The sequence below is a fragment of the Gadus morhua genome, chromosome 16 (assembly GCF_902167405.1).
Source record: "Gadus morhua chromosome 16, gadMor3.0, whole genome shotgun sequence".
Taxonomy (NCBI): Eukaryota; Metazoa; Chordata; class Actinopteri; order Gadiformes; family Gadidae; genus Gadus; species Gadus morhua.
Genome location: NC_044063.1, coordinates 25,102,482 through 25,121,708, shown reverse-complemented (window position 1 = coordinate 25,121,708; position 19,227 = coordinate 25,102,482). Strand labels below are relative to the sequence as shown.

The 19,227-nt window shown below is 43.4% G+C and overlaps 1 protein-coding gene across 2 annotated transcripts in view; it reads right to left on the bottom strand.

The window, feature by feature from the left end:
* Window positions 1-19,227, bottom strand: part of sgsm2 (small G protein signaling modulator 2) — a 72,514-nt gene that overhangs the window by 44,529 nt on the left and 8,758 nt on the right. The window lies entirely within an intron of this gene.

Here is a 19,227-nt window from a genome sequence, read left to right as displayed (position 1 = left end):
TCTACCCAAAAAAGGAGATATTACTATTAAGAATATTAAGAATGAGTAATGTACTTCCTAATAATAACTCCCTTTCCAAAATGGTACTATCTAATACTAATCTACTAATACTTATGATACTAAGACGGAGGGTTTTTGTCCAAGATCTCTGAGATGCTTTAGTCCCAACAACTGCAGAAGGATTGTCTGATCAGAGATGTTCCTGAAAGGGCCGCTGGTATGAATGATGAGTAGCTCGTTCAGAGCATCGGTTGTGTGGTCTGAGCTTGGAGTTGTTGGGTGTGGGTTGGTTTTTTACGTAGTCATGTTTGAATGACTTTGAAATGTATTGAGAATCAGGCGTCAGCATCGTTGTCTCTCTGGGTCCACCACCCACCCTTCCGCCCCCTCACACTCTGCACTTCCCTTCCAAGTCACGACCACAGAGGATTCTCCTTCTTTTGGAGTGTGCGGTCGCCCATGAATCACGAGGCACTTTCCATTAGCCAAACACAGCCACATAATTGTCTGCAGCAATAATGCCTCTCTTTTGGTTAAATTACACATTGATTTGGCTAATGCGATACAACAAAACATGTTGCGAGTGAAAGGTATCTGGGCACTGATTATTGATTCTCAACAGTGCAGATTTGATGTAAGAAAAATATATATTTATGTATATATATATGAATACAATCCTGTGTCAGATCCACGCTCAACAAATTGCCAACAACGCTATTACATTTTGTGCCTTTCACACAATCAAGGTTCACTGATTAATTACATTGACCAGTGATCACAATTACTTGATTATCATTACTGGATACAAATGTTTCTTTGGTTTTTTTACATTCATGCATCTTTAAAAGTAATCTTAATGGTTATGTGATGCAAGATATAGTCCTTTAAAACCCATCTTGGCTTCTCAGTAGCTTGTAAAAGCTTATTCTTTTTCGTTTAACAAATTATTTGTGCAGATTATTCTCTTTTGTTTGAGCGCAAGTGCACTAAAAGGACAGACAGCATGGGAAGTATCATGCTGTCATGATAGGAGAAAAATAAAATGGGATTGCAATCTGCAATTTTTTGTTTTGGCCTCATCTGTCCAGTGCCCACATACACACCATCCTCTCTGGCATCCACAAACTCCATTACTGCCCCTCCCCCTCTCCCCTTCACAGATGCCCATTGCTGCCATGCAATAAAACGGGTAATGTAACGCAACGAGGCGCAAGACGACACCAGTCAGAACGCGTGTTAAAAACTAATTGTCCTCGCACAGTCTTCCTATCCTGTTGCCACTGAGCTAATTAAAGGATAGCTCATTTGACTACGTCTTTACTTCTTTTTGTTTCGCGTAAAGTTTACCTTCTGCCTACCGATTGGCTTGCGTTGTCTCTTGTAACTGCTTGCTATCCATCTCATGTCAGGAATAATCAGGGAATCGTCTGGGTCTGCTCACAACCCTGAGGCACACATGTCCTGCTCAACGCACACTCCCGGGTGGAGACAGTAGACCGAGAATGTTGAACGCTGATCGGCGCACCGGCTGGTCGCACCCACCCAAGGTGTAAACTCTAGCAGACTCACTGGAAACAAGAGTTTGCTCCACCTGTTTGTAATCATTTGTTCTGGTTCTGTGTTCTGATGGGCTCTATCTCAGCTCGACTCACATCCTGACTGGGTACGTAGCGGCCGGTTGTACAGCTGCTCCAGCCCACTGCCACCATTAGCATTTTCATTTGATGGAAGATTGGTGTGCGCTCGTAACACATAACAATGCATGAGATCATTGGGATACTTTGGATGTGAGAGGAGTTGCAGATTATTCCCTTATACAGAATTAACTGGCATTATGATCGTAAAAGATATATGCCTTGTGGTGTAACAAAAGGTAAGTCCATTCATGCATGATGAAATATAGTCTCTTTTGTCCCAAGCACATCAGGGACAGAATACAAGGAAGAATATTCAATTAACAAACTGATTTTGTCACCATAGCCTACCGAAAAAGCATTTAGCCATACACCTCATTGTGCTGGTTTCATATGTAACTTTAAATTGCACTTGACTTCTACTCCTAAACGGATATAGGGCCCTATTTTAACGGTCTGAAACGCAAGTGGGAAGCGCAAAGCGCAAGTAGCTTTGTGGGCGGTTCTACGGCGCTATCGCTATTTTACAGGCGGATAAATGACACTTCCGCCGCGGCGCAAGTGTCAAAAGGGTTGGTCTGAAGCAGCCTAATTACCTGTAGGTGTGGTTTAACGTGCAATGAACCAATCAGAGCGTTTTCTCGCATCCCCTTTAATGGCCGGTTCAGACTACACGATTCTCAGACATTCCTCCGCGATTTACCATGTCACACTATACGATCACAGAGTCAGGAAATTGGGCCTTGTCTCGTGGTAAGACTGGCCACACTACAAGATTCTCAGACATTCCTCCACGATTTAACATTTCACACTATACGATCTCAGAGCCAGGAAATCGGGCCTTGTCTCGTCGTAAGACTGGCCACAGTACAAGATTCGAGGGTGCGATGCTCTCTACTTTGTATCATTCACGTTTGCAAGATATATTGAAAATCTAAGATTTGGAACTAACATAAATGCTTTTTACATTTTTGTCATAAAGGTTCCAGTAGTTTTTATATCTGCTCAATGCGGCAATTCCTCACAGTAGTTGCGTTGCGCATGAAATGAAATATACAAAGTAGACGCAGCAACAACGTAGCCTAGCAACAAAACGTCAACAATGGATCCCGAGTACCTAGCACTAGGCATTATGCTGGCGGTCCTCTGCACAGAGAAGGAAAGGAACAAAAAGAAGAAAAGATTGTGGACTCGTTCTTTGGTTGAAAATGCAGGGACGTTGCTGCCGCCACATTTCCACCAAAGTTGTCTCCATTATATTGCTCCATTTTCTATTGTTTTCTTTATTAGCATTCTTCTTGTTATTGATCGCATTAATTTTTGCAGTAGTTACTCCTACTCAGCAGCATAGTGCAGTGAAGTCAGTTGGTAAACACTGCGCGTGAGCTCCAGCTGTTCGTGGGCTTCCCTCACGCAACTGGGGGCGCGGTTCCCTCATGTCAACAATGGATACGTCATGCGATTCCCCAAAAAATTCTGACATGCCAAACTTTTCGTCGTGGGGTTTTCGAACGTCGCAGACGAAAGCATCGCAGATCGCAAGCATGTCACATTACAAGACCTCATCTCGTCGCCGACCCGTCAAAATCGTGTACGATTTGCAAATTTGTCTGCGACGAAAGAATCGGGGCAAAATCGGGCTGAAATCGTGTAGTCTGAACGGGCCATAAGAGCGACCGGCGCTTGTTCCATGGCGAATTGCTATTATGATGGCGGATTAGCCAGGCGCACGCCAAGAAAGGTTCACAACAGATGTCTAGAGGAGGTGAGAAAGGAGAGGAGAAAATAATTATTTTTTCGGCTAAATCTCCTTCAAATCTTTGCAACTTTTCATTTTTCGTTTTGTATTATTTTTCTTCATTTATGCCTATTTGGACTAGCCTGGCTCCGCCCGCCTAAGTACTTCCGCTCAATTTGAATTTCCCTTCAGTACTAGGTCTGGATCTGCTGTATGTAATTTGGTTTTCTGGTGCCGCCACAGCGGCCACCAGTCTGAGAACAATGACGATAAAGTCGTACGCCAGTTTGAGTTGTTGTTGTAGGTCGGTAGTTGATTTACAATGTGCAATTTTTCCCTGATAAATTAAATTCGACGAACAAAACCTGCAGCTGTCGTTGACGGACATTTTCGTGCAGACGCGCAAGGTGTTTCGTTTGTGCACAACCTGCGCGTGATTCCCGGCGCATGACATACGTCACAACCAAACGTTAGCGATTGGTTATGGCAGATCCAGAGTGGCACTGGGCAGATCCAATCATTTTAAACTTCAACAGACACCCGCCTTCAAGTGAGTTAACGTTTGTCAATTGATTAGGTCCAGACTCTTTGTACAAATGAAATGAAATGAAGTGAAGTACGAGAGTCTGGTAGAACCAGGCTATATTTGGACAAGTCTAATAAAAAAATTCTCAAGGACATACTATACTTTCCGATGTTTTGGGCTCACTTTCTCTGAATCACAAGGTTATGAATGCATGGTAATAATTGTACAATATAGCTAAACAATAGAGCGGAGATGTCATTAGTTTGCTTATACCTCACTATATACGATGCAGCTCCTCTGACAGATGAGCTCTCCTCTCCCGTGCTGCTGCGGCATTTGGACGTAATGGCATCGGCACATGCAGTTCAGCATCACGTCTCCTTAAGTCCTCTAATCTATCCTCATTAATGTCATCGACATTCATGGCAAAGTTGTGTAAAACACAACATGACACAAAGAATGCTGCGACTTTTTGAGGACCATCCTGTAAAGTACCACCTGACCTATCCAAACACCTGAAGCGCATTTTCAGTATTCCGAATGTACGTTCAATTACACTGCGTGCTTGTGTGTGTTTCCTGTTGAATACAATTTTGCGCACTGTTGCTGGCATAATAAATGGGGTCAAGAGCCATGACTTCAACGGATAGCCGTTGTCCCCTAACAGCCACCCATCCAAGGGAGGATTCCCCTCGAATATGGCAGGAATGGTCGAGTTTGCCAATATGAAAGAGTCATGGCTTGAGCCAGGGTGATTAGCAAACACATGATTTATTATACAATTAGCATCGGAAATGACTTGGATATTAATCGAATGAGTTCCGTTCCGGTTTATGTATACGAGTGCGTTTACTGATGGGGCACGTACCTGCACATGGGTGCAGTCCAGGGCCGTAGCACCAAATCCTGGGCCCCTATACTATAGGTACTAATGGGCCCCCCTGCGCTAAGTTGTTGACGGGGGGGGGGGAGACGTGGCCGATAAGTAATTTTTTTTTTTTTTTTTTTCATGGGCCCCCCCTCTGCCTTGGGCCCCCCCACAACTGTCCCCTTTGTCCCCGCAGTCCGTCGGCCCTGGTGCAGTCTATAGCACCAAGGACGCCAGGGAACCCATACTTGGTCCAAAACTCCTGCTTTGTTCTTTCCTGGCTGTCAGGTGTAACGGGGAATTTGATGTATTCCCCAGCATGTCGGACTCGACCTGACTTAACTGCATGCCGAACTTATTGCCGATTGTGAAATGCGCCCAATAGAACTAAGGGGATGCTGGAACGACCCAGATGCATAGAAATGAAGTGCCGCTGTAACTTTCACTTCAACGGGGAGGGCATAGGGACAGCGTGCATCAGTCCCCAGCTCATCTGCCAGGAGATGGCAGATATCTGTGACAGCCTGACGGGTCAGGCGTAGCTTACGCCTGCATTCCACCTCACTCAGGGAGAGATAGGTGTCTGGGCCTGTAGACCCTCTCCACCCGGCGTCTGATCCTCTGTCCCAAGACGTATTCCATTCCACTGTGCAATAGAAAAATTATGAGCAACCTCAACTTAACTGGTAAGTTGCAGAGTAAGGTTTTAAATGGACTTACAGAAGGTGATTTTCGCAGTCTTCAGAATTGTGGTTCCTGATTCTTGATGGACAACCCACTTTGACAGGTGTCCTTATATACATGTGTCTCTTGCCACTATTGGTCAACCAGGTTAATTTAATCCGTCATTACGCCTTATACAATTCGCGTGAATAATTTGGGTAAATGTGTATGCTAGATTTATGCCTATTTATTTTATATTTATGGACACCACAATGATTTTCCTTGTGTGGTAATATTTTATTTTCCTTGTAATTATGTATGGTTTGCAAAAATTGGAACTGCTGTCCGTGTAGATGAGAGAAGCAAAGTGTATGCGCGAGGTGCACAAGCAATCCGTATGCATCGCATGCGCATGTATGCATGCGCCCTTAAAATAGCATCTGAACAACGCGCCACTGACTTTAAACCAGGTATTTCCTGGTCACTAGCGCAATGGTATTCAGAAACGGCAAAATACCGTTTGCGCCAGAACACGCCTCCTCCTTCCGCCGAACCGCCCCTTGGGGCGCATGATCAATCCCTAATTTACCGGCGAGTGGCGGTGGTGGGAAAAGAACGCTCTGCGCCAGTTTCAAACTAGCAACGACACATGTATGGAGGTAGATTTGTGTCTTTATTATGCAATCAAAAATAATAGGTTTCAGAGCAAAACTTTCCACACTGCAATCAAAAAATAGATTTGAGAGCAAAACTATCGACACTGCAATCAAAAAATGTTTTATTGCAAGATAAATTAATGTGATAAAAAAAATATTAATGGGAATCCAAAAGTTTTGTTTGCAAACCCAAAAGTTTTGTTTGCAAATCCAAAAGTTTTGTTTGCGAATCCAAAAGTTTTGTTTGCGAATCAAAAAGCATTGTTTGCGAATCCTAAAGTTTTGCTTGCGAATCCAAAAGCTTTGCTTGCTGTTGAGCTGAATCTCGTGGGCGGGACCTACGCCAAAAGATGTAAGACACGTCTCTATTGGCCAGTCTCGATCGGAGTGACAGCTTGGCAACATCCGAAAAGCCGCTGCCCCCCGACCGCCTCCAGAAGCAGATTGTCGGCCTGTTAGTTTGTGCCTCTCAATCCGCGGCGGCGGTCAACAACATCGTCCTGCTCTCCCCTGCCATGGTCTCCTTGTCGGCTGACAGGGAGGCCTACGGGATTTTCAGGGCACGCAAGCGCGCGCACGGGACAAGCCCATAAGGCGAAGCCTAGACGGCGTAGCCTGCATGAAATAGAACTCCCTCTCTCGTTACTAACTGTGGATGTTGCCAAGCTGTCACTCCGATCGAGACTGGCCAATAGAGACGTGTCTTACATCTTTTGGCGTAGGTCCCGCCCACGAGATTCAGCTCAACAGCAAGCAAAGCTTTTGGATTCGCAAGCAAAACTTTAGGATTCGCAAGCAAAGCTTTTTGATTCGCAAACAAAACTTTTGGATTCGCAAACAAAACTTTTGGATTTGCAAACAAAACTTTTGGGTTTGCAAACAAAACTTTTGGATTCCCATTAATTTTTTTTTTATCACATTAATTTATCTTGCAATAAAACATTTTTTGGTTGCAGTGTCGATAGTTTTGCTCTCAAATCTATTTTTTGATTGCAGTGTGGAAAGTTTTGCTCTCAAACCTATTTTTTGATTGCAGTGTGGAAAGTTTTGCTCTCAAACCTATTATTTTTGATTGCATAATAAAGACACAAATCTACCTCCATACACATGCGCCAGTGACTAAATCACTTGCGCCGGATGCAAGATAGGGCCCATAGAGTCTTTGTGCACAGATCCATTTCCAATTGTGCAGATATACAATTGGAAATGGATATATATGGCTGTGAATGTGTGTGTGAGTGTGTGTGTGAGTGTGTGTGTGTGTGTGTGTGTGTGTGTGTGTGTGTGTGTGTGTGTGTGTGTGTGTGTGCATGAACCCACCTGTGAAACTAATTGGATGAGATTACACTAATTGATTTGTTGAGACAAGTGTGAGGAATGAGTAGTAAAACACTGACATGTTAGCTCAACATCGCCTTGGCACCTTCTTGCGGGTGTGTCTCCTTGCGAAGCCTGCCCTAAACCATGGCCTCCTCGCTATGTTCCCTCGCACATGCCACCCACACACATGCATGAGGAACTATCTTGGATACAAACAAGGTATTTATTCTAGCCACACTGTAAAACTCTTCTTAAACTGAGGAGATGGTGTATATAAATGTACATCCATAAATACAAGTGAGTCTCTCTCTACTGTCAGTAGGAAAACCTCCACTGGAGCAGCTTCCTCAGATTTAGATCAGTTGAAGAACAATAGAACAGATAATAATAGAAAACTTGAGTAGTTCTGTGTCTTTGTCATGTGATCAGACTCTACTGACTATGACTCATGCTGCCCCACTGGGTTTCTGCGTACATGGCAAGACAGGAAAGAGAAAAAAGATTGCAAGAGTGCAAAGGTTAAAATAAATATTCAGAGAAACACAAGATGAGAAAGAACGAAATAAGCTGCCAGAAAAAAAAAAGCATGGGACATATATGAACATCCAAAGTGTTTTTCAGTTAAATGTACGATATGAGGACACCATAGTCAAGTCAGAAAGAATTATGTCCAAGCTTATTACATTTAGTTGCGTCGTACTTCCTATAGTAACGTTGCACTGTGTACTGTCACTGAACAAAATAAAAAGGCTGGTTGTGTTTTTTAGGCAAAACAACATGAAATATATTATTCTCGCTATAACGCGAACTCTGGAATAACTTTGTCAGTCAGTAAGGGTCAACGACCGCTTTACAAGCGCAAGCAAAACATACACTCTGGTCCGAAGTAAAACGTTCACAATACAATATATCAGCTGTATGGTTAAATGTAACATATGGGATTGTTGCTACTGTCAAATAATAAACACATTGCTAAACCTTACACACTGTCACTTTGAGGTTCTATTTTAATGATTGGCTATGCTTTTGACACTGTCACTGGGCAATATGCACTGCTCATGATAACAGGATAAAAAATACAACGAAAGACGCGACTGTGGCTGTGGTTTGCGTTGTGCGGAAGTCGGAAGACGCAGAAGTGAAAGATGATCAAGCTGGCGCAGACCAGCCCCCGCCGCAGCACACATGGGCCTTGGGGATTCCAACGCGAGCTGAAGACCGCGGTCCTCGCACGCTCCGTTAACCCCCCCCCCCCCCCACCTCCCCCCCCCCCCCCCTGCTCCCTGGCACGAGGAGGGAGCACGGCAGCAAGGGGAGGAAAGGACAGCAAGAGTTTGTGTGTAAAAGAGGCTGAGGAGGTCAGGCGTGTTGGCATGGCAACCAATCTGCATCTGCTTTTTTTTTTGCTCTCCTCCACTCTGGTTGCCATTGGATATGAGCCGTTGCCATGACGTAGCTAGCATAGTTTGTCCTACAATGAGAGCGGCTGGCTGATGTGCAAGCATCTCTCTTCCTTTGCTGCAACCTTGGCTATATTTTGAACGGGAGGTAGGGGAGGGGTGGGACGGACTCCCTTGTGTTTGAGTGGTCAAAGGTGCCGGTCAGAATCATGAGCGCCGCGGCGTCTGCCTCATCAGAACACAGCCGACCTAAAGGGATCCAGCGAGGGATCAGGGATAACGCTTCAGTCTTAAAGCAACTGCCTGAAACAGGGATGTGGGGGAGCTGCTGGAACTGGAACGGAGTCCCCTCGTTTTTTTGAGCGATAAAAAACAAAAGCATTACAGGCAGACAACCAACCAAGAGTGGAGCTGGTTCCCAACGTTATGAGGTGGTGAGGGTGATTCTTGTGTGGGTGATTTCGTTTTTTATGGGCACGATTATGTCATAATCATAACAGAAAACTTTAACACAAAAAATTTGATATAATTATCTATAACGTTTATATCAGCATTTATCATAAAAAAAATGACAACAAAGAGAGAGACCGGTAGACACAGGACACAAAACGACCATGGCCAACAGCACACACACACACACACACACACACACACACACACACACACACACACACACTAACACACTCTTCAAATCCCTCAGCTCCTTTCATCTTGTCTCAGTCACACTCACCTCACCTTTCCTTCTTTTCACACAAGAGGCCCTACGACAAACATGCGCGCAAACACACACACACACACACACACACACACACACACACACACACACACCTACACACACACACAAAATGGTACATAGCAGCTGAAAACACATTTCAGCAGAGACAGACACAGTAACACATGCTCGTGGGTGTGTTTTGATATTATCGCCTCGTTATTCTCCCCTTTATTTTCTCGCTCGCTCAATCGCTCTTCCACAGAGCTTTTCTAGACCATCTTGTAAAAGCAGACATCTCTTATATTTCCCCCCCCCCTTCCAGTCATTGTCATGTCATGTCATACATGTCTCTCTCTCTCTCTCTCTCTCTCTCTCTCTCTCTCTCTCTCTCTCTCTTTCTCTCTCTCTCTCTCTCTCTCTCTCTCTCTCTCTCTCTCTCTCTCTCTCTCTCTCTCTCTCTCTCTCTCTCTCTCTCTCTCTATATATATCTATCTCTGACACAACAGCCATGGCTAAGAGCGGCCTTCAAGTTCATCAGAAGTCAGCAAAACGTGGACAGAAAAGGTGAAATGCTTCTGCGGTGCAGAAATTGAACATTTCCGAGATATATCGCTCTAAGGGCAGAGATAAATCATGAAGGCCGCAATGAAAAGGTGCCTGAATTGTTATGATTTGTGTTGCTCATTAATAATTCCTACGTACACAGCCTTCCCAGTCAACATAGGTGAAGCAATTATGTAGTTTTGTGATCGTTGAACCACGTTGAGAGTTGGGATGTCAAGACGAATTAAATGACCAGTGTCATTTACACATATGGCTGTGTATGATGATATAAAAGCACATCGCCTAGCAGGTCTGGCTAATCTTTAGCCTCACTCAGGAGAGCAAGTGACTATAAGAGAAGCAGTTTCTTGTTTCTAATGCAATTCGATTGAGACGTTGGTGATTCTGTCAAACTGTCCAGCACATTTGGTCACTTAGTGCTGGTGCTTGGTTGGGGCAATTAGGAGAATCTGCTCGTAAGAGGTCAAATCCTAACAAGAAGGCTTCCACGTAATTGGGGAGGGCACTGTGGCAGTCAATCAGTCAATAATCAAACACCTGATTCTCTATCAATGATATCAGTGGATCCGTGGTAGAGAAACTATAATTATACTAGAAAAATATAATAAAACATACAAAGTACATTAGTCTGTTAGTCTTGGATAGATGAAGAGAGAAATTAAGTGGCAATGAAAAGCAGTATAAGTGTATAAGTATAAGTTCGCATTCTTTGATTCAATGTAACAGTTTTTCCCATTTCACAAATTTTCACATTTAGAAAATAAGATACTGGAGATTACCCTCTCCCCTCTACATGATTATGGAAAAATATTGGTCTAATTTCCCATGCATCATACATCTTTTGCTCTGAAACAGCTGGGAGTAGGATCCCATTACGATAATCGATGCTTTATCTTGGAGGTAGCGAATTTGCTCGTTACTTTAAGAGTGGAGTGCGATAATCACAGCGATTGTCTGAGTTGTGGCTGATTAGGCAGTAAGGCAGTAAGCTGTGGGGCGCATTGGCTGGCTGCGCCGTACAGGAGCTGAGGCCCGGCATGTCCATGGCTGTGTGGGAGGGAGAGAGGTTATTAACGAGGAGAGGGGGAGAGATGGATTAAAAGAAGCGTGAGAGAGGTGAGAGTGGGTATTGGTTCTCACAGTTTATGCCTACCTCTGGTCACAAGGGTTGCCTGAATGGTAACTGGACTTATTTCCGTTGTTGGGTGGTCAGAACTACCGACGCTTGGTGATCGTCTCGTGCCAAGGCAGATCGTCGTAGGTTACCATGACAAAACTGATTGTTGAAATGGCTGAATACGCACCGTGATGGTGTCACTCACCATACAAACGCGCACCAATCAGAGCTGAGACGAGAAATAACCATTTGTGTCCATGTCAAAATCAAGGGTAAGTGGAGTTTAACATTTTACTCCCAGCACATGTTGTTCTGTACAAGCTTTTCAAGCAGGCTTGATTCCGGGAGATATAGTCATGGCTCAATGGGGGCTTTGCTGGATAAACAATATGAAACAATGGTGGGAGACAGCACACAGGAGTGTGCCTGCGAGGGGGGGCCCGGAGAGGGTACTATACACTCTGATGCTCGGCACAAGACAATGTCAGAGTCAACGAGGACCTGGGCTTCTGGATATACCGACACGGTTATCCTAGACACTACGTCCGTCTCTCCATCATAGATTCATTAGGAATCAACGCATAATTAACTTGCACAACGAATAAGTGATGCAACATAATATAACACCTAAGAATAAAACCTGAAGGCCAACATGCTATGGTATAATACTGAAGTCAGGCTTTTGAATAGTTACATAGATAGCAATATACAGAGCTGAAACTATAACCATTGCAGACTCTTACTTCTAGATAAGCAGCCTTAGAAAAGTCCCATGTATTTTGCGTGCTGAGACCAGCCAGAAAGGATGATTTTGAAAGATTGATTGTTCTGCTAAGAAGATCTTATGTGACCAGAAGGGTATAATAAACTTGCAGTGCCATTTACAAAGTGTTTATTATTTATGGTATAATTAGGCTAGATTGCTTTGGATCTTCAGAGAGCTTCTTTCCTCTATGGCTCAACACCGCTTTGTAAAATCTAAATAATCTGATATATAACTGGTAATATAGATGATGATTTCATATTTGGATTTAAATGAATGCAGTCTAAACGTTAATCCCAACATACTGCTATAGAAAAACAAGCATAAATACATGCATATCATTAGTGGCTGAATTATGGCTAATGGCTAATTATCTCACTGACTTAATAATGGTTAATTAAGTCAGTGAGATAGCAATGTGCATTGCTGTTTGTTTATATGCCAAGGAACTATTTTTATAGATTTACTGTATATATATATATATATATATATATATATATATATATATATATATATATATATGTATCTGACAGAAGTGTGAAATGAGTCTGGAAGCTTGTGGATGAACCCCTTTGTGCTTGTGCTTGTATGCGTTGATCCGTAACCGTCTGACAGCGAGAGATAAAGTTTTCCTTTAGCTAGTCAGGTTGCTGGGGCCGCCATTGATCTCCACAGCCTGGTCTACAGAGCGGTGGTGTCAGAGGCCCTGTCAGCAGAGAGGGAGATGAAACACAGCCGTGGCCTCCCCGACTCCAGTCTAGTCGGTTTTCAAGAGCAGATCAGCGGGTGATGGGTGGTCCGGCAGGGATCGATATTGAACGGCTGTGTGTGGCCACTTGGCATGAGAGGTGGTGAGACCAGTGAAGCCCATGCATGAGGAGAGCAAGAGCAGGGAGACGTGTGTGATGGATAGGGTGCGTCAGTGATATGTATCGTTAAGACCGCAGCCCAATTACAACACATGAGTGCCAAAGTAAAGCCTAATTTCGGCCAATAAAGCCTTATTTTTGCACCCATATGCCTCTCCGATGGGAGGTACAGGACTAAGAGCTGTTCTGACGTGGCTGGTGTGTCAGTGTCTGTGTGATTTGTGTGTGCGTGTGTGTCTGCATGTGTGTGTGCGTGCGTGCAGTATCAGTACTCAGGGGTCTGCAGCCAGACCCCTGAGTACTGATATAAAGTACTTTACGTAATTAGAACTTGTATAATTTGGAACGAATACTATGAATATGGATGGCATGCTATGATGAGCCATTCCATTTATCACATAAAGAGCAGAGATCTGTGTTCGTTAAACATTGGTCGCAAAGCACATCATCCTTATTACAGACTCATTTGCAAATTCAATACGGTTAAGACTCACTGTGACTCAATTACTGACTTTAAAAGCAGACTTAAAACTAATTTCTTCAAGATAGCTTATGGACTGACTGACTGACTTTTATTTTTCTTATTTTTATTTATTTCTATGAGATTAATGTAATTGTAATGAGATGATTGTTTGTGAAGCGACCTTGGGTGTCATGAAAGGCGCGTTAAATAAAATGTATTATTATTATTATTATTATTATTTAAGAGAAAACAGTTTAACAATTTGCAACTACTGAGAGAAAACAACAAATAAATCTTATTCTACAACGGCAAGACATAACAGAACTATGGATGAGATAAGCTAATTCAGAGGGCACTGCGCAATAACATGTTTCAAAAAGTCAAACTGAGGCTTTAGGGCTGAAGAGTCTAGAGAGTTGAGAGCCCATGTCACTCTGAACTACCTTTCCTGAGAAATTGCCCCTTTCCCAGCCACCACCACACATTTCCACCGCATTGGAAATATCTCAGTTTGGTTACACAACACTTAATTAGACACACATGAGACATTTCAGCAACATAACCGACCGTGGTAAACTAATAAATGATATTGGATATTCTTTGTGCTTCGTTCGGAGGTGCGCTATTGAAATGCTGAAAGCAGATTAACGGCTCCGAGTGACACAGGGGAGACTGGAGAATGACTGAACTGGATGTGTTTCCCGCTAGCTGTGTTTTCACCATTATTTTCTACTTATGACGATCGGACTGGTTCATACATATTTAATTTGAGTTTGCCGGATTCATCAAAAAGTCAAGTCCAAGTCCAAACTTTTGTCTGCATCTTCCAGCAGCGACATTATTGACCATCACGTCTTCTCTTTGTGCAGTGTTTGTTTTTCTATGCCAAATACTTAAAAGGTGCTGAATGTAAGACTAAATGTTTATTTTCTGCCCATCTTACAGTTAGCTATCTGGGGAATTTCAGAGGCATAGGAATGGATCTGATTGACCGTACTAGAGCTTGAAAGCCACACCCATTAGGGATGGCCCCCACGCATTTAAGAAGCACCTATAAGGGCTGTTAGTGGCTGTGCCTGTTCTCATTCCTAATGGCCTCTTTCACACCGTGTAAGAACAATGCAAAACTGTCCCACCAGACCTTAACCTGATGCCGATCTGTAAATGTTCTCCGGAGGTTGAAATCTGAGGCCATTAAGGCACACCATTTAACTTTGGTTGGTAGCAGACAGTGCAGTCAAGAAGGCAAGACAATGCAGACGATATTGTTCAAAGGTTGAGAAGCTCTGATCGGAATAGCTTTTGCTGGCACCCAGAGTTAGTTGCATAGCTTTGGGTGCCTGCCACTGGCAGAGCCAACTCCACGAAGCAATGGCACAAAGAATTATACGCAACTCTGAATTCCCCTAGAGAAAATGTCAACCCCTCCAAGTAGTCAGCTGCTGGGGTGAGAACAGATTGATGCCCCATAAATACAATCTGTGCCTTTCTTTACCAACTGCTTCCCCTGTAATATTTCTTTATTTTATTTGCATATCTCAACGTAGACTCGTCCCCCAGCAATGTTGAGCCCCAGATGTCCATTCAAGGATAGGTTATAACATGATTGGTATTCCTAATGAGACCATTAGCAGCTCCAGGCCACACGCTAACATCAGCAGGCCAAGGTAATAACTGTCATCCCTTCTCCCATTCAGGCTAACTCTTACTAACCTTGCAGTGTCGCCTTTCTAATCTCCCACAGTGTTGCCATTAAATACATCAAGGTGGCTTTCTACACCCTCACTCCAGCTTAATTGGCCTTATCGCATGGTTTATTCATTTATTTCTGTTATATCAACCTACAACTGGATAATTTATCTATGCAAAGCACAAATCACTAACTATGCTGGAACAGCGATATTGTTTGTTTTGACCACACTATGGATTTCCTCCACAAGGTCTCTCGTGTATTCTGGATCCTGTGTCTCGTGGAGCCATTAACTCTAGACCTTTAGTGTTTGGATCAGCTCTGGACCTGACTCAATAATTATAGAGTAATGGCAATGAATTGATGAATGAGCAAAACATGTTTGATAATTAATAATGATCCCCAATTTATTAACAGAAATCAATATTTTTTAATTAAAGGGCCAATTGTGTTTAGGCCCAAGCCTATAGACAAGACAGAAAATCTGATACATCACTTTCACAAACCCTCAGCTAACACATTCATTTGGCACCCTCATCACTCCCCCCCATCACAAATGCACACACAAACAGACACTCTTTCACACAAACGCACTTACACACACACACATACACACACACACACACACACACACACACACACACACACACACACACACACACACACACACACACACACACACACACACACACACACACAAATATAAACACATACAAGAATACTTGCCAATGTCTTAAAATAAAACATAGCTTCTCAGAAGATTTGACACCCCCATGGAGACTGATAAAAGGTTGTTATGTGAGTGGTCGGAATCCTGTGGAAGAAAGTTGTGGAACTCCTACATAGTGAGGTACAGTTATACAACAGTCGGGTACTAACACACGTTGTGATTGGCTGAATATGGAGGGCAAGCATTAAGTTGTGTGCAAGCATTAAGTTCTACTTCATTTATTTCTGGTTATATCTGACGGACCATCATAGTTAAATTATAGAATGTCCAGGGGGAAACATTTGTGAGCCATATTTTAATCCATGGCACTATTAGTATAATCCATAAAACGTCATTGAGATAAAGGATTTCCAAAAGAGAATCAGTTGAGTTTATCATCCCACTGCAGCACTCTATTTAACGGTCAAGTTCATTTCTGAAAGAGCATTGAATATAATAGCCTTTCTATCTACTGCTATTCCAGATTATAATCTACCAATTTTGTTCCATGTTGCCATCATTTAATCATCGTTTGATTTGATGCCAACCTTCAATGTATTCCTTATAATTTGGGAAGTATCTATCACAACAGAACGTGCATCCAAATCGAAAAGGACCCGAAACCGTTAATGATGTCGCAACACCCCTTTCATCAAACCGTCTTCATCATCTCCGTGTGTGGCTTGATGAGGTAGGCCTGAATATGAATGTCCTGATTAACTCATTCCATACGCTGGCCAAGACCAGACACGCCCTTCTCAGTGCTACCGGTTGCTTCCTGACAAGACATCGGCGGTGTTCTTCATCGGCTCAATTAACCAACATTAGGGGAGAGACACAAATTGGGCAGGTGAGTCATGCCCGACTGTGACATCATCCCTGCTCATTAGCCTTTGTCCTTTCACCTTTTTCTGGGGGACGTCATCAGCTGGCTAGGTCTGCAAGTTCCAGCATGTTTGGGTATTGATAATGTGGTTCTATAACCGACATGTTTCCCTGCTTAAATACAGCCACTAGCCCCTCTAGGCCCACCACTCAAACAGGGACGGGCTGCACGTCCCACAATTAGTGGCTCATATGTATCTCCTAGTTCTAGGTGTCACGCGGGGAAAGCTATACTGCATGGCCAAGCACACAACAAAGACTGACATCCTCTGGTTGAGTGTGCGGTAATAAAGACTGATGTTCACGTCGAGCTGTGCACTGTGGCTGAGGCGTTTGTGTGTGCAAAGAATTGATTGCTGAATTGTGACAGCCTCAATGTCATGCAAACACTTCCAAGTGTTCATACGCAAACACCCACACATGCTCAAACACATAGACACAAACGCACAAACGCACACACGCACACACACACACACACACACACACACACACACACACACACACACACACACACACACACACACACACACACACACACACACACACACACACAATGTGCAGTGCAATTTGCAAGATATGACAGAGCATAAGCTCCAGAGGGTCAGATTGTAATTAGCTTGAGAAGGCCATATGGGAAAAAGCCAAGACCTGCATCAGACTCACTTCCTCTTACCTCAACACAATAAGCTAATTCAAACATAGAATCTGGAGAAGACCAGCTCCCGTTTGCATTTTTTGTCAGTTAAGCCCCATCTTTTTGGTCTGTCTCTTTCTTTCACTCTTTTGAGACATAATAATATTTTGTTTTTATATTATTCTGTGAGATTCTGCGACACAGATAAGAGCTGCTGAACCTCATATAGCCGGTGACTACAAGGGTATGCTTCGCACTATCAACCAAACATCCTATGTATTTAGAGGATTCAATTATTGTGGAGTTAGATTTTTAATCCAAGCGTAAAATAGGCAGGCAAATGTCAACTGTTTCGTTCCATAACAAAACAGTTGAGATACAACTGCACACCATCGTGTTATCATAAGCAATGCGCCTCGTTTCATCAACAACGTGTTGCTATTGACAGGGAGAGAACCTCCTCTTTTGCTAGGCACACTGAGGAGTAGTAGCAAAGAAAAGTAAAGAGGGAACGGCCCAACCACCAGACACAAGCTGCCTCGATTCAGCCAATAGGTTCAAGAGAATGTTCTTGACATCCATTTAGGGAACCAGAGGCCTCGGTTTACCTCTTAATACTTTAAGATCCAATAACACATTAACTATCTGGTCTGGATCCCATGAGCGATCCTCAGGTCTCTAGTCTCTTTGTTTGCATCATTTACATTTAACTACAGGGACAATGTATCCAAAATAAAATGACACCAGGTTTGTCTCCGCACTCCGCTTCCCATCACATGAACTGTACTGCGATGACAAGTGTAATAGAGGCCAATTGGAGCTCAGACTGCTCTAACTAGCAGAACAATGTTTCAACTTGAAGCTTGTCGCTATCTCCCTTACAGGCTTTTCACACACGCACTGTAAATCGGACATTATCCAGATAATATCCAGCGGGGCTCTTCTATTGATATTGCGGATACAGCTCAATAAATGCAGTATTGATATCACTGCATAAAGAGGAAGCATTACGGACATGGTAGCCTCACCTGCATTTCGATGTGTTGCAAACGAACCACTGCGACTTCCACTGCATACTCTATGCTTCACGTCCTGCCTGCTACATGCTCGGCCCAGGCGCCACCCCTCGCCTAGAGTATACGGAGTATCTCTGGTACGTGTGAACAAGTCTGAAGCGGCCTGTCTATGGGTGTGAAAGGACAACTCCGGACCAGCTCCGGATCTGCTTCTCTGGCACTGATCCATGGTTCATGGGTGAAAGGCCTTTCAAACTGTCCTGTTTGTACAGGAGATAGGAAAGCTATGGGACGGGATACACTAACCTTGGGCTTATAATAACCCATTGGTGCCTAGTCGAATTACCTTTATAGCACTATAATCGCAGCATAATCGCTCCTCTATTTGAGTTGGAACAACTGGAGATTTCAAAATACATGGTTCTTGAAGAAGCCTTGAAGAACTGAAATGATATACAGTACAAGTCACATGTTGTTGAGTCAATAGCTCTTGTGATTGATAAAACAGCAGGCGAGACAGAGCTGACATTTAATTAAATTTTTAAGAAACAAACCTGTAGGTCAATACATCTGTATATCCTGCCAGGCAAAAGGTTTTCAAAGACTGTTATTGTTCTACTATCCTTGCTACTCTTTATCTTCCATAGCAGATATTACCCCCCTCCATCTACAAATGGCTCCAGGACAACTCGTATGCTAACCTGTCATCTGGCTGATCTGAGGCTACAACTAGACATGCAGTGAAAGAACTAATAGGAAATCATGCGTTGTCAAAATGTGAGTCACACACAAGAGCACATTAAACTTTGGATCAAGAAATCCACCGATAAGCACAGAACAAATGACACATGCATGTACCACGAGACCGAATGCCGTGTTGGGAACACTAAATATCGTTTCCAGGAGATCCACAGTGATTATTTAGCACATTTACGGGAACTGTGACGTCAGGTCAGGCCAGCTGTAGGGCTACATTAGACATTGTGTGCGTAAGAGG